This window comes from Ylistrum balloti, unplaced genomic scaffold (assembly GCF_031769215.1).
Source record: "Ylistrum balloti isolate Yb309-2 unplaced genomic scaffold, AGI_CSIRO_Ybal_v1 Utg371000, whole genome shotgun sequence".
NCBI lineage: Eukaryota > Metazoa > Mollusca > Bivalvia > Pectinida > Pectinidae > Ylistrum > Ylistrum balloti.
Genome location: NW_026782558.1, coordinates 1968493 through 1985874, shown reverse-complemented (window position 1 = coordinate 1985874; position 17382 = coordinate 1968493). Strand labels below are relative to the sequence as shown.

The 17382-nt window shown below is 36.5% G+C and overlaps 1 protein-coding gene across 3 annotated transcripts in view; it reads left to right on the top strand.

The window, feature by feature from the left end:
• Window positions 1-17382, top strand: part of LOC132559968 (neuroglian-like) — a 95103-nt gene that overhangs the window by 16400 nt on the left and 61321 nt on the right. The window contains exon 2 of one of the 3 annotated variants that reach the window (XM_060224610.1): window positions 9346-9462. The gene's annotated coding sequence lies outside the window, so the exon portion shown is untranslated. Of the gene's footprint in view, window positions 1-9345; window positions 9463-13083; window positions 13299-17382 lie in introns of those variants that run through there. The other 2 variants (XM_060224611.1, XM_060224609.1) reach the window with 2 other exon arrangements.

Below are 17382 nucleotides of genomic sequence, written 5' to 3'. Positions count from 1 at the left end.
ATTGAGCACACATTTCCGCTTGATTTACACAATTCTGATGAGGCATTTTAAAAATTTCTGAATCAGAATGTGTGAAATCAAGATTTTATCATACTATCAACAGATCAGTGTTATCAAATGTCTTTATTCATAATCATAGAAGAGAGATTCTGTTCTAGGTTTGAACATGTTAGATTTGTTGATTTGAGACCAAAATTAATTTGAAATTTGAACCAAATAGAAACAATAATCTGTGTGACTTTGTTTGTCAAGATTTCATCCACTGTGAAAACTTGAGTGTACAGTGGTGGAACTTAATTTGCACACTTGTATGAGTACAGAGCATATACACAGGGTTAATATGAGGGTAAAAATTATGATATAGCAATGCAGGGGGCAGATACCAGAATTGTATATTCGAATGAGGGCAGAAATTATACAATATTATTGCAGGCAGGCAGATACTGACATATTGTATGAGGGCAGAAATTATACAATATTATTGCAGGCAGGCAGATACTGACATATTGTATGAGGACAGAAATTATACAATATTATCGCAGGCAGGCAGATACTGACATATTGTATGAGGGCAGAAATTATACAATATTATTGCAGGCAGGCAGATACTGACATATTGTATGAGGGCAGAAATTATACAATATTATTGCAGGCAGGCAGATACTGACATATTGTATGAGGACAGAAATTATACAATATTATCGCAGGCAGGCAGATACTGACATATTGTATGAGGGCAGAAATTATACAATATTATTGCAGGCAGGCAGATACTGACATATTGTATGAGGGCAGAAATTATACAATATTATTGCAGGCAGGCAGGCAGATACTGACATATTGTATGTTTGTATGAGGGCAGAAGGCAGATACACTGTATATTCGATAATCGTATGTGATGGGGTTAATTGATTATATCAATAAATTGATTACATTTCATCATTGTCCTGTCACTGCGAAGCACTAACACAGATCAGTAGGTTGTAATCTGTTATGAACTGGCTAAGAGTCACACAACCTTAACTCACCATTCATAGTTTCTTCGCTTTGACCATTGATTTTTTAGTTTCCCTTTATAAAATTGTTAAAAATTTAAGAAATCAGATCAGTATTAGCGTCTTTTGATGACACAATTTTCTTTTCTTCCCTTTCCTTTCATGATCATTCAGTCAGAAACAGAATACAAGTTGTCAGCTGTTCATTATAGACGAAATCTACAAACTTCAGCTGCCACTGCGTGTATAGTATTCAGCTCAATCTAACGGAAGTTAGAAGCTGGATTTGATTGTGGAATGGGAACGATTTGTCTTTTACCTGTGAACGTTACTTAAGACAACATATAGGTGCACCAGAACAAGTGCAGGTAGAAACCAGGTAAGCTAGGAATCTATCAGTACAGAGGTTATTTTGTCAAGATAAATAGCAAATTTGTCCTACTTACATAGATGTTAAACCTCCTGCTGTATGATACATGCATGCAATTGTATTCTAATGAGTTCAGTGGATCTTGGTTGCTCAAAAAACATTGGTTTGTGTGTCCAATTGAATCACATTCAACAGTAAAACCTTGTTGGTTTGGATATATGGTTTGTATATATAATGGGAACCTTTGTAGAACCATGTTAGTCTGTACACCTGGGTTTGTATGTACAGTAGAACCTTGTTAGTCTGTACACCTTGGTTTTTGTGTACAGTGGAACCTTGTTCGTCTGGACACCTGGGTTTGTATGTACAGTAGAACCTTGTCAGTCTAGACACCTCGGTTTGTGTGTACAGTAGAACCTTGTTAGTCTGTACACCTTGGTTTGTGTGTACAGTAGAACCTTGTTAGTCTGGACACCTCGGTTTGTATGTACAGTAGAACCTTGTTAGTCTGTACACCTTGGTTTTTGTGTACAGTGGAACCTTGTTCGTCTTGACACTTTGGTTTGTGTGTACAGTAGAACCTTGTTAGTCTGGACACTTTGGTTTGTATGTACAGTAGAACCTTGTTAGTCTGTACACCTTGGTTTGTATGTACAGTAGAACCTTGTTAGTCTGTACACCTTGGTTTGTATGTACAGTAGAACCTTGTTAGTCTGTACACTTTGGTTTGTGTGTATAGTAGAACCTTGTTAGTCTGGACATTTTGTTTGTGTGTACAGTAGAACCATGTTAGTGTGGACACTTTGGTTTGTGTGTACAGTAGAACCTTGTAAGTCTAGTCACTTTGGTTTGTATGTACAGTAGAACATTGTTAGTCTGGACACTTTGGTTTGTATGTACAGTAGAACCTTGTTAGTGTGGACAGCATGGTTTGTGTGTACAGTAGAATCTTGTTAGTCTGTACACCTTGGTTTGTATTTACAGTAGAACCTTGTTAGTCTGGACACCTCGGTTTGTGTGTACAGTAGAACCTTGTTAGTCTGGACACCTGGGTTTGTGTGTACAGTGGAACCTTGTTAGTCTGGACTCTTTGGTTTGTGTGTACAGTAGAACCTTGTTAGTCTTTACACCTGGGTTTGTGTGTACAGTGGAACCTTGTTAGTCTGGACTCTTTGGTTTGTGTGTACAGTAGAACCTTGTTAGTCTGTACACCTTGGTTTGTATGTACAGTAGAACCTTGTTAGTCTGTACACCTTGGTTTGTATGTACAGTAGAACCTTGTTAGTCTGTACACCTGGGTCCATGTGTACAGTAGAACCTTGTTAGTCTGTACACCTTGGTTTGTATGTACAGTAGAACCTTGTTAGTCTGGACACTTTGGTTTGTATGTACAGTAGAACCTTGTTAGTCTGGACACTTTGGTTTGTGTGTACAGGTTTGTGTGTACAGTAGAACCTTGTTAGTCTGGACACCTTGGTTTGTATGTACAGTAGAACCTTGTTAGTCTGGACACTTTGGTTTGTATGTACAGTAGAACCTTGTTAGTCTAGACACTTTGGTTTGTGTGTACAGTGGAACCTTGCTAGTCTGAACATTTTGGTTTGTATGTACAGTAGAACCTTGTTAGTCTGGACACCTGGGTTTGTGTGTACAGTAGAACCTTGTTAGTCTGGACACCTGGGTTTGTGTGTACAGTGGAACCTTGTTAGTCTGGACTCTTTGGTTTGTGTGTACAGTAGAACCTTGTAAGTCTAGTCACTTTGGTTTGTATGTACAGTAGAACATTGTTAATCTGGACACCTTGGTTTGTATGTACAGTAGAACCTTGTTAGTCTGTACACTTTGGTTTGTGTGTACAGTAGAACCTTGTTAGTCTAGACACTTTGGTTTGTGTGTACAGTGGAACCTTGCTAGTCTGAACATTTTGGTATGTGTTTACAGTAAAACCTTGTGAATCTGGGCATTTCGGTGTTGTGTGTAGAATGTACATGCAGTGAAAAATGAGTAAGTCTTGAATTTTATTTTATGTGTATCTCAGGTTTAATATTATTGTGTATAAACATTCTATTGTGTTGAGGTGTAAAGACACACTGGAGAAATATTACCTCTAAACTGTTCTTTGGTATAAGCATAAAAGGCAAGGATCTGTCAACATTTACTTTCTATGTGATTTACATGCGTAAATATTTTTTTGTAATTGACGGTATGAAATTATATTGAATGTGTGAGAGTAAGTAAATATTGATATATTGGATTTTCTTTCTACTTCTGAATTATTTTATTTTCTACAGGCAGGTGAATTTAATCAAATGTAACAATGGCATAATTGTAATATATTGGTTACACATGAGTACAGAGTGTTTAATTGTACAGGATGTCGTTAGCTAGACCAACCATGATATGGTAATATTCTTATTCCTTGTCATTACGTATTCTCCGACTGTCTTTACCTTAATTTGGCCATATTTGGCAGTTGTGATTGGCATAGAAAAGATATGTTAGACTCTAAAAAGGAATTGTTTTTTTTTTTTTAATTATACTTTTGAAGGGGATAAGGGGATATCTTCTTTTGTAAATTTTTTTCTTTAAAAAAAACAAGAAAAAAAAGACTGAAGAAATTATTTGACAGATGAAGTGTTAAATGTGTATGTATATGTCTGTCATTAAACACAGAAATGCTTTAGCTGTAGTTAGGATTGGTTACCTTGTCAATTATGACAAGTACTAAGGTATAACAAGTGCACGGAGTTAACAATTACTGATGTGGTAATGGCAATTATACTGCTTAGCTGAAGAAGTCTTCTCTTTAACTCAATAAGTTGAGTAAGACTTGTAAACCACAGATCTTGGTTTTAAATCTTGGCAGAGGCATTGATGTTAATAAGTATGTTTATTACACTAGCACACATGTAGGGAATCCAGCTGATAATTATTGTTACTGTTACTGTCGACGTAACTCCCGGAAACTCAGGACAAATCTTTCCTGAAGAGGATCTAGGTAAATACTAGCTACTATATACTGCTCAGATGGAGAGATTTACTCCTTATCTTGAATGGTTTAGCAAAAGTGTAGTATGTCAGAGGTCCTGAGTTTGAATCCAAATGGAGGCACTCGTGTAATAATGAGGGCTGTTTAAAGTGATGCAGACTTCCACCTAGGTGTGTATCAGCAGTGTGATGTTTAACGCCTTGTAATGATGTAGAATTGTAGGCCCTGAATTAGTGTTGATTAGCTATAGCCTGCTAGTTGAGTACCAATTGTCCATGCATGACTGACTTTTATTGAAGTGTGGCTAACCTTGGAGAGTGTACTCCAGTAGATACAGTGACTTTCATCATCACAGTTTGGTTATAACACATATCATAGATACATAGATTCCCTGGCACTAAAACGTGCCCCCAACAGAGAAGATCCTGCTTCTGTTGAGGAAAAGTAGTAACACATCTTCGAATGCAAAAGAAAATTGATACTTTATATTACAACTGTATCTTTGAAGCTTGTAAAGGTGTTGTCCAAAGGGTCCAGATTAATGTCTCTGTGTTCTATATAATTTGATTTTACTGATAAATTCTTTTTAAAGTATTGGTCAAGTAGACATATCTAAAAAGTGAGAGCTCAAGGAGTATAATTGGAAGATAGAGAAACTTATAACAGAAAAAAACCATGCATGTCCTTATTCTGAAGTTCACTGTGACAAAGTGGAGCCAGAAACATTTACATTGAATGTGTGGGATACTTATTCATGTAAAAAAAGAGTTAAATTGGTGTTCCAGCTGGTTTATAATGTCTTCTAATAGCGTATTGTGGCACAGACAGATTGAATACATCCTGTATATATTTGCATATAAATGATACCGTTTTTCGCCATTGATAAGCCTAAGCTGAATCAGGGCTGTAGTATCTCCATTATTAGCATATAGAACAAGTCAATAGATTTATCTATAACTTAATCCTACAAAACAGTATACCGAATCTACTGATATATATATAAATATACAGAGAAATATACTGACAAAGGGAGGTCACTCCAGATGTACACTAGTTAATGTTTACTCCGGAATAGATCAATTGTGTGACAAATGAAAATATCGACTGACCTCGCTACGTAGGTGATTTTAAACTCAAAGATGGCTGTAGCTGGTATTACCCAGCAGGCATCACAACATTCAGTACAGAAATCAATAGCAAACTTTGGTTGCAGGATCTGTGTATTTTGACCAGAGAAGCAATGATGTCCTAAATATGCGGTATTGTGTAATAAACTCGTAATTAAATGGTTTTATCTCTAATGGTCCTTTGTATGTTGTCATACGAACCAACATAATTATCATGAAAGGAGGGAATGTTTTATGAAATATTTACAGGGTTGCACGACCAGGGAAATTTCATTTATATGTGTACATGAATATTGCAGAGCTGTTTGTGTGAGACTGATCAAAATGACTCGGATTTGAACAGACTGGCGAATTGAATTGCCCCATATCATATAGAGTTATAAGGTGACTCTCTGGTGTATTAGATTGGCTGACTTTATTGGCCTGAAAAGTAGATTATCGTTATTGTGGCCTGATCCTTTGTCTTGGTCAGTTTTAATGAGTGCTAGATCACGTTAAGTAAATAAAGCCAGTGTTCAACCTTAATTACCAGGAGTGGAAGATAAATCTATGGGGGTTTTTTAGACAAGTATTTCGCACTTGTAAATTTGCAGTATTGACTTCTGTTTGAAACATTCAGCTGTTGTAAGCACTTGAGTGACCTTTATAAACAGTTTGGACTGAATAATTTTTACGTGACTCAAATCGAGGCTAAGCATCTTTCAGTACATTTATAATTTTATACTGTACACACCAAATGATAAATTAGATTTGATCCAGATCATGGTTTCATGAGATCAATATTCAGTAAATCGAATTCATGTTGATTCCATGAAATTAATAGAACACAAGATCTAATGACACAACCAGTAGAAGATTTTAATGTGACATTTCGATGACTACACATTCACATTTATCAGACAAATGACCAATGTGGAGCGTATTGGCACTGATGTACATAGTGTGCAAGTTGGTAAGGAAACTTTTGGCTGTACTATAATTTTGTGTAGAAAGTCTGTGGAATTTTGAGATCCCAAGAAGGCAAAAAATTCATTTGATCAGAGCGAAAACATTTTCATTTCCAGATCAATAAATTGGCACAGATCATTCCACGCAGAAAAATCATATGATTGACGTGGAATTTTAAAATTAGGCAACAGGGAAAACAACCTGAAATTTCAAGTGACTGGTTAAGGAAGCCATCTGGATACGCTGCAGTGGGCCAATACTAATAAACAGGGATGAGGGGAAGGAGGGGGAGGAGGAGGATGGAGGCCACAGACTCTCACACATCTATGACCAAGTGTTAAAAAAAGCGTAGCAAAATTGACTACAGTCTGTTACAATCTTGTATTTTTTGCACTACAAACTTTTTATCATCTCATCACACTATCATTGACCTTTGTGTGCTTAGGCTATACTACAGCTGAAAAAGTTGGTCGATTCTATACCATCTCATACACTAGACACATCACTGCTAGTACAGTCTACACTGGTCATTTGTCTGATTGTGTTATAAGAACTTCTCTTCTTTTGACGATATCAACCTTAAGAAAATGTTCCGAAATACATCAAATTAATGTTGAGGACATCAAATTGATGTATAGTCATTCAAACTTCAAATGGATGTATATGAATACATCAAATTAATGTTTATTTACATCAAATAGATTTTAATTACATCAAGAAATGTTAATGCTGATTTAGTTACGAATATGGGAGTCCATATATCTATGTTACAGCCCATCATTCGCAAATTTAAAGTCATTTCTAGATCACAGTTCGCGAAATTATGTAATTGCGAATACGTCTGAATTGATATGTTAAGGAAATAAAGTATTTACGAAATCTTAAGTAATTTACAGTATATCGGTAACATCATGTAATTATTGAGTACATCAAATTGTGATGAGGTCCATTGTAGTTACGATGTTTACTTCCTAGAATGTTACAGATTGGGATTTTCCGTTGTCCTTGACTCTTATTTTTAAAATTAGCTTAAATTTGAATAAAGACACATATGTAGAATTGTAAATACATCCACATCTATCATGGTGTGAATTATTGATGGCTGGTGATGTTATTGACATGAAAGATTGTCTCTACCATACATCACCGCAGCTCTCCAGTATCAATGCATGGAGCTCTTCTGTGTAATTAGAGGCAATTAGTAACTAAATTTACATGGTGCCTAATTAGTCATAGTGTTCTGGTGAGCTTTGTGGAGTAATTTTAATCTCCAGCAAGGGTTCATGGAGAGACATTTGCATTCTAGGATGATGATACCAATATGTACAGCTACTAGTGGATACAACTTTGGCTTAATGTCACTCCTAGTTAGAAATTGTTGGAAGTGATAAAGTTAGCTCCCTATTATAATATTGGGGAATTAAGTCTATTAGCAGTTATAGAGGGAAAAAAATGTATGTCAAATTTATAAATAGATGTGTATTGTGAATCACTCAGTCCAAGTGCATCTGACAGTCATGTGACAGCCATGTGACTGCATGTAAGGATCACTTTCCAGAAAGTCAAGTATTTATTGTTTCGTTGTTCATGTCATCAAACAAAAAACATGACCTTGCCACCTTACTTAACCCTACCATCATTTTGTAGGTATATAAACATTTTCAATAATCTTAATGCCGCCTTTTATGTACCTAAATGGAGGTCAGCTTAAAAGTAGGTCATTTTTCTAAAGTGAAAGAGAAAAAAACAGGAAATATTGTGATATAAGTTCCTTTTTTATGTAAGCACATTTTGTAATATCTAACAAGGGGCAGGGGAGGGGGGACGGGGAAGGGGGGACGGGGAGGGGGGACGGGGGAGGGGGACGGGGGAGGGGAGTTGAATAGTAAAAGTTACATCAGTAAGAAACTATGTTTAGTCTGGATTAATTCTCATCAGGAGAGCTATTGAGATTTTACTATCATAACAATACATGAATGTATAGTTCTGCCATCAAAGTAAATACTGAAGGACAGAACAAGTCGGCTGTCTGGGGTGACAGTGTGTATTAGGAGGAGCCAAACAGTTAAGGAATCTAATACCCTTCACACAGTACCATATCACCCTTACATTCCTAACTAATTCCACCAGCTGTTGGAGGCAGCGAAGGGTCTCTCCTGGCAACACTTTGATGAACTTTAAATGTCAGTGGATGAGAGACCTTCAGCTACTTTAGTGCATGAGCCCTCTCTTTCATGTTTTACATATCTACATATATTTAAGTACAGTTCAGATTTTAAAATATTGTAATAGGAAAGCATGGCTATACATGTTATGAAGAAGAAACTGGTCATATAACTTATTACTGAAAAGTACACCAGTCAGAATTTGTGTGGAGGAACAGAGACTGGTCATATATCTTACTGAAAATCACACAAGTCAGAATTTGTGGGGAAGAACAGAGACCTGTTCATATAACATATTACTGAAAATTACACAAGTTAGAACTTGTGGGGAAGAAACTAGTCTTATAACGTGTGACTGAAAATTACATATGGAAAAGAGCATAAGCCTGGTTATGTAATAATATATCTTTATATGAAAATCTCACAAGTTTGAGCCAATTTTTATCCTGAACGGAATTCTGGCTAAACCTCCCTCCTCAGTAACCGTATAAATATGACCAGATTTCCTTTTCGGGTTTATTTCTTCCCTCATGTATGAGAGAACGAAAATTTGGCTGCCATTATTTTTTTGGTAAAATAGGAATGAAATTTATAATGATTGTCCCCTCTTTTGTTTTTTAATTAATTCATTAGATGACTTTTTTTCCTTGGTAGTGAAACGCTAAAATTATTGTCCTGTTCTATGTATAGGAAGCAGTGTCTGATTAGAATGGATATCTTGGGACTACCAACATGTTCTATCTGTTTGCAGGCGTTTCCTTTGATATTCAAGTGTTACATTGAATGGAAAGCATCTGCTCTGGTGTAGACCACAGTATAGCCGTACTATGATGTCACACACACATCAGAACATCTACACAAAAGTTAGGTAAGTAATTATCTTTTTTTATAATCAAGGGATTTCTCATTACTTAGTCATATATATCATGTTGGATATGTGATCAAAATCTTCATGGGTATTTCATTTTTTTGTTTTTATTTCTTTTCAAATCTCTGATCAAAGACGTGACTTACTTTTCCATGAGAGCATCTAGATAGACGGGTGCATAATATTGCCTTTGTTATGTGTTGGAGCCATCATTCCACTTGTAACAAAAACAGCCGCGGTAGATCTTTCAGAATATAAGATGCATCCTGTAGATGTATGTTGAGAATGCCGACTTGAGTTTAGCCTACTGACTGTCCTGGCACATACTATAAGCTTTTGACAGCTGTCACAAACATAGCACATTTTGATCTGCAATGTTGCATAAGAGGTATGTAGGAACACAGGCCTTAGCCACATGTTGTCCTGTTGTATCAAGGCAAAGCAGCTTTTGTCTCCTTAACCCTGTAATGATAAAGCTGTAGTTAAGCTTATGATATGGTAAAAATCTACTGTTTATTTTCAACCAGAATTACATACTTAATAACATTTATTTGTAACACCAACAGGGCATCCGTTTAAATTCTTGGCCTGGTACATGAATTTTTAACTGATTTATCCCAAAATGACCCTAATCAACCGAGTTTCAGCAGAAATGGCAACAACTGTTATATCATTGACCAGTAATAAGCCCACCCCTACTTTGTGGTCATAGTGACCCCTGGGCTTATACCGTGATACAATAAGTGCTCCCTTTAACTCAGATGTGAGTAGGGGATGATTGGAAGACATAGAAAGTTTTCATCTACATAATATATGTCTGAATGAACTCTTTCAAGATGTTTCCTCATATAAGGGTGTGATGTGAAAAGGGATCTGTTGGCTGACTAAGCTGTTCTGTATAATAGTCACTTACACTCCTGGACGCCAGTTTAACAGAAAATTTTGATAATTTGGTTTACTTTTAGAGAATGCCTTTTTTCAACAAAAATTGCTTCCAGATTTCATGTGTTTGACACAGATTCTCAATAATTTGCTCTTTAATGGTTTTGAGGTGATGCATTGACACGCCCAGTATACACCTATCAACCCTTAGCACATCAAATGGTTCAACCCTGAGTGTAATAGATGGAACGATTCATCAACATCAGGGGTGAAAGTGATTCAGGGATAAAAAAATGTTGAACGGGAACATGTAAATGATGAAGCCTTAATCATCAACTTAATTTAACACAGGTGCTGGGGATGTGTAATTTTTGTATTACATTGTCATATAAAAAGCTGTAACAGTCTATCTTGGCTAATTGGTTCCAAGCTCCATAAGTTTTTAAGACGTTCACTTACGAACAGAAAGATTTTTATCAGTATCAGAAATATTGCTTGTCTTGTGTTTTCTGAAAAGGTCTCACAGTTTGATTTTGATTTTTGAATCTTTAACATAAGTTTTATAAAAATTTAACTTAAACTGAAAAGTAATATATGTGAAGCTCATATTGCCAATATTTCTTTTAATCATAAATGTTTTATACTAAGTCATAAAAAGAAGTCCTTTATACTGATACTGAGAATCTCAAATTACCAGCTACATATAATTATGTACTGTGGTCAAAGTTTGGTCCGTCTGAAAGCAACTGATCATTAATGCTTGGCATCAGCTGCTGGGATCAGTCTTTAAAGTATAGAGTGATTGTATAAAACATTGAGATTGTCAGTAAACAGAGGTTCTGTTGTATGTCGGTATATTATCTATAGTCTTCTCTCATTAAAGCTGTATTACTGCCATCATATCTGGTTAATGACAGTGTTCCATATTCTGTGTGTTGTCGGACATCTTCATCATTGGGTAATCATGTCAGGACAACGAAGGTTATAATGATGGCTGCATGAAGATGATACTGTAGAAAGGTAGTCATGGTTTGATATAGATCATGCAACATTGTAGATGCAGTAGTTTTAATCCATTTTAATAGGATTTTGATCTTGATTTTAATGATTAGTTCAGGATTTTTAAATTTTGGAACATTTTCTCCAAGTTGGTAATACCAAAAGAATAGAAGTTCATATAACACAACCAGTTAAAGGTTTAAGTGTGATGTTACAATGACTACACACCCATCTTCATCTTATAACACAACTAATAGAAGGTTTGAGTGTGAAGTTTTGATGACTACTCAGTCACTTTCATCAGACAAATGACATCTTGTACACTACAAACATCAGTGCTAGTATACTGAATACTGCTCATTTGTCTGATGAAAGTGACCGTGTAGTCATTGAAACATCACACACAAACCTTCTACTGGTTGTGTTATAAGATGAAGGTGACCGTGTAGTCATTGAAACATCACACACAAACCTTCTACTGGTTGTGTTATAAGATGAAGGTGACCGTGTAGTCATGGAAACATCACACACAAATCTTCTACTGGTTGTGTTATAAGATGAAGGTGACCATGTAGTCATGGAAACATCACACACAAACCTTCTACTGGTTGTGTTATAAGATGAAGGTGACCATGTAGTCATGGAAACATCACACACAAACCTTCTACTGGTTGTGTTATAAGATGAAGGTGACCATGTAGTCATGGAAACATCACACACAAACCTTCTACTGGTTGTGTTATAAGAACTTTTCTCTCTGGATCTTTTTTATACATTACTATGCACAGTCATGAGGTCAATGTTGTTTCGCAAGTATAAATGACATTTTCACCGATGTATTCAGACATAATGAGTGTAAATGAAGTTTATTCTCCCTTTTCTAATTAAGGCAGCAACATAACATTGTAAGGGATGATCGTAAAGGTGATACTCATGGTAGTGAATATAGTGTTAACAAGGCGATCCAGAAATATGTTTAAAAATCAGAAGTAGACCTTTATGTTTCAGGATTTAAAATAGCTGCACGTATATAAGTAAAAAACATTCATAGCTTGATTTTGAGGAGAGATTACTAAATCAAAGATGGCATACTTCAGTTCCATGTGACCGTTAATGCTTCGAAATATGGTTACTCATTGAATAACTGGAATTTCTGCTTCTCACAACCATTGCAATTCAAGAGTTAATTGGCTCAAACTTGTCAACCACGCTACTTAAATTTTTCATATTTCGCTTTCAAAATGTCATACCAATCAGTAATGGTTACTTGTTATCTTGAGCCTGAGTCACCAAAACAATCCAGTTTACCGTACTGTAGTCTCCTTGCTTTTCTGTGATGTACAGTAATGCACAATGAATCATATGTATATTAAAATCATGTGTAAAATATGTTTTAACCTTCTCTGTAGAGTTATTGAATTCAATGACAATTTCCAAAAATTTAGTTCAAAATGTATTTAGAAACCTCGGAAAAAAGTTTTAACACAAATAGTATACACAATATCGCCAGTAGTCCGTTAAAGAGTAGAATGTTGGACAATAGCTAACACACATAGAAAACATCCCTGTACATGATAGCTGTCACTGTGTTAGCACTAGTTGCCACAGAGAATATAATGTAATGCTTGGCAGTGCTGGGCATGCCCAGTTAGCTCTGGCACTCAGTGCTGACTGAGTATACATGGTACAGAGGCTGGGAAGGAGAAGAGGACCAGTGTACTGTCTTGCTGCAGTCCACACGCCTGAGGTGTGTGTGATATAATACGCTGGATTTATATACATACTCTGTTGTATAATTTCATCTTATTCTGTGACAATATTTTTTGGAAATTTTTATCTGATTTAAAACAGTGACAAGTTGGTGACTGGATTATTATGTATAGAATTGATTACTCTGGTGTTGAATAGTGAAAAGCTGGCCTTCGCTCTTCAGTTTGGATATTGCTGTATAACAGGTAGGTATCACACTGCATGCATGTAGTGCGATATTTCTTACAGATTTTGATACTCCGGTTAAGATGTGGACATCCTGATAATGTCGTCTGCTCACAGTATGCTAGACTTGACAGCGACATCGGCCATCAATATTCTGTGTAGAAAGCGTCATATGTCAATAATATTACTTTTTCTGAAAGTATTGATTTTCTGTCAATATTGATATTGTTCCTTGTACGAAGAGCATATGTTGGTTAACAGTATAGTGAGGTGTAACACCTGCATCTCTCTTCTCAGGCTGAAACTGGTCGGTAATCAATATAAAGATATGGTCTCATTACTTTATCATTAAAACACTTCCTGTATGTACTGATAATTTAATGATAATTTATCTGATGTCACACCCACAATTACATACAAGTTAACACAACACTGTTGCCCTTTGGTGGAGTAATTTGTGTTTTGCATTAAATTCTGGAAATCAATAATGAGCTATCAATTTACTAATACAGGTTTGCAAGGAGAAGAGGAAATGTGCTTTAGTGTAGTACTCATTACCAGTGAGCATGATCAATGGACGAGTAGAGTGGTGCGTGTGCGCGCGTTTGACGTGCGTTTGTTGGTTTGTTTTTTCCCTACAGGTTCTCCATGAGTAATGGTATGACAGGAGAATCGAGTATTGATCGGAGATCCTCTGTGGCAGTAGAACTTGACTCAGGATAGCAGGGAGTGGTAGATTATACTGTAGCAATGTCGAGCTCATCGAGCTGGACGTATGAGTAATCGTACAAACAATTGTTGTATCATCAGATCACAAGACATTCTGCTACAGCAGAATAACAGGGACACAGAGGAGGCTGTTTTGTATTTTTCATCCTCAGAATATTTTGGGATTGTTAAAGTGTCAAATATGTGTAAAGAAAACTCTCATTTTATCATGATTTAAGGTAGATTGCACCACAATTATGTTAGAGTAATTGGTATAGGATTGTAGGGGTTTTATCCAAATTCAACCACAAATTGCCTTATGATAGAGTACAGAACTGATATCTGCTTTGCAGTGTCTTTATGATGTTATCTACAAACATTGAAATGATAGGATAATTGTTAATTAATGCCTATCAACAGTTAGGTTTGGCAGGAGGGTAGGGGAGGGAGGGGTCAAGCATACTTTTTTTCTGAACTTCAGCTGGACTTCAGGTGTGCATAATTACATACAGTTAGTGTTGTACCTGTAATGAACAACAGGTGTGTGTTATTATATACAGGCAGTGTTGTACCTGTAAACACCTGTAATGAACAACAGGTGTGTGTTACTACAGGTAGTGTTGTACCTGTAAACACCTGTAATGATCAACAGGTATGTGCTATGATATACAGGTAGTGTTGTAGCTGTAAACACCTGTAATGAACATCAGGTTACTACAGGTATCAAATACTCTATTTGTTCAGTAATAAGCATATGTGTGGAAATAAGCCATTCATATCTATTCCATTTCAGTATAAATCTCAGAAAATCCGCTGTTATTGTTCTGTAATAAGCCCACCCTCCTACTTTGGATCTGAGGAAATTTCTGACTACTTTGCCTTATTGAAGGATAAATACAGTTAACCTTAGTATTACAATATATCATTTCATTGAATATTGTAAAATTGGCTTCATCATGAAGGTCTGTTGTTTGGCTTCTTCTGGTTACGTTGAATGGTTGGCTACATTTAATGGTAGACTTTTATGGCTTTCATACACAATGCTTTTCTTTACAGCCACATAAGGGGTTTCATATGAAATTAGACTTGCATCACAACTCATATCACGACAGATTTTGTATAAAACATGGTTTCAAATTGGATGAGATGAAACAGAACTTTTATCAGAGTAGGATCTGACATCCATGTTGGTTAGGAAAACTCGGGTCTTGCAGTTTTATCAGGGTTAGCATTCCCTCGATCCATGCTTAATGGTTAGCTAGACAACTGTTTCCTTTTCTAGGCAAGGACGTGTAGGGCTTAAGTTGTGACTTGAACGATTTGAGAGTCTGGTAGTCAAGTGGTGGGTGGGGTCAGGACAGGCACTCCCAGTAGATACTATGCTGTGATAAACTTTAGACCTGTTGTCACGGTGACCTCAATGGCTGATAATGTTTCACACTTTTTTGTGTCTGGAATCAAAAAATTGGTTCTCATATGTCAAATATATCTTTTAACATTACTCTATCGTTTCCTCCTTAGTTTTTGAGATAATTTACAACATTTTTATCTTTTTATGTAGCATGCTTTGGGTGATTGTTTTGGCCATGTGCACAACATCTAATACTGTGGAATATTTTCCTGATTCACACAACGGTAATATTTCCAAAATCTCCTGTCCTGTCTATAGGCTTTTTGCTTATGTCCACTCTCAACTCCAAAATATGGGCTTTGCAGTATCTAGATTAAGTGGGGTTTTTTTGTGAAAGTTTCAACACCTTTCTCACTCTCATTTATTTCAGCAGATAGTCAGTAGCTATGATTGAGACAACACTTCACCCTAAAACATGATCCCTCCAGCTATAAGTGGATTGACAGAAGCCCTCTCCAACAATAGATACAATAAGTTATTGTGATATCATTCCTTATGTATATTTACTGCAATAAGCCCGGTCTATTACGGACACTATAATAGCACTTACTGGTAATTCTACTGTACAGCAGTAGAAATGGGTGGGCTTATTACAGAACACTCTAATATCACTTACTAGTTATGCTACAGTGCAGCAGTAGATATGGGTGGACTTATTACAGGACACTATAATATCACATCTGACTCAAAGTAAGTTTGGTCTATTGGTGCTTAACATCCTATTAACATGCAATCAGGGTCATTGAAAAATGTGCCAGGTTTGGGTGATGCAGGCAAGTCGGGTTCTCTGAGGAAAAACTACCTACCTGTGACCAGTACCTGGTGCTGAGAGATAAACTACCTACCTGTGACCAGTACCTGGTGCTGAGAGATAAACTACCTACCTGTGACCAGTACCTGGTGCTGAGAGATAAACTACCTACCTGTGACCAGTACCTGGTGCTGAGAGATAAACTACCTACCTGTGACCAGTACCTGGTGCTGAGAGATAAACTACCTACCTGTGACCAGTACCTGGTGCTGAGAGAAAAACTACCTACCTGTGACCAGTACCTGGTGCTGAGAGATAAACTACCTACCTGTGACCAGTACCTGGTGCTGAGAGATAAACTACCTACCTGCGACCAGTACCTGGTGCTGAGTTGATAGGCACATGATTCACTCCGCAGATGCGGTCCCTCAAACAAAGGAGGTGGGCTTATTACAGGATAATGAAATATTATTACAATAAACAACAGTATATATGGGTGGGCTTATTACCAGGCATGGGTTAATTGTTGGCTAGATGTGTTACATTGATTTTGGTACATGTTATACATGACACCCTTGTATTAATCATCAGTTACCAGATCTTCTGTCATAAAATGACATCGTTAAATAGCACACCAGAATTACCCACCATACTCTGTGTTCTACCAAAGTAAATCGGGCGAAGTTTGGAGTGCCATGTCAAAGCCTATTGTCCTATCTAAAGGAAGAGATATTGATTCCGACGCTGCTTGCAACTTATTTTGAATAGAGGACATTTTCCGGATGACACTGGAAGATAATGAAGGAGAAATGAACTGTTGACAATGACATCCGGCATATGTGTCCTACAATCATCAGAAGCGGTCCTCGAGGATTGGCCAACATATTGGTTTTAGGATTGTTGTGGACAAAACCAATTATTTTGTGTGGTTATATGATCCAATTATATAGTCTAATTTTGCATACCATGCACAAAATCTGAACATCCGGTATGATGTTTCAGATCCATTTATTTACTGGATTCCAGGGTAATGTGTCGGATGAGAAGGATGTTAATGTTGGGTGAAATTGAATGATATATATGGTGTAGATGTTGATGAATGCATTCTTTCATGTGAATCAATTAATTGATTGTAAGCTGAATCTTTTTTATCAGTTTTGAATATTTCATTTTCCTGACTTTAGATCATTTTGAAATGGTTAGTGTTAAGGTGTCCTTGGTTAAGTCTCAGTAA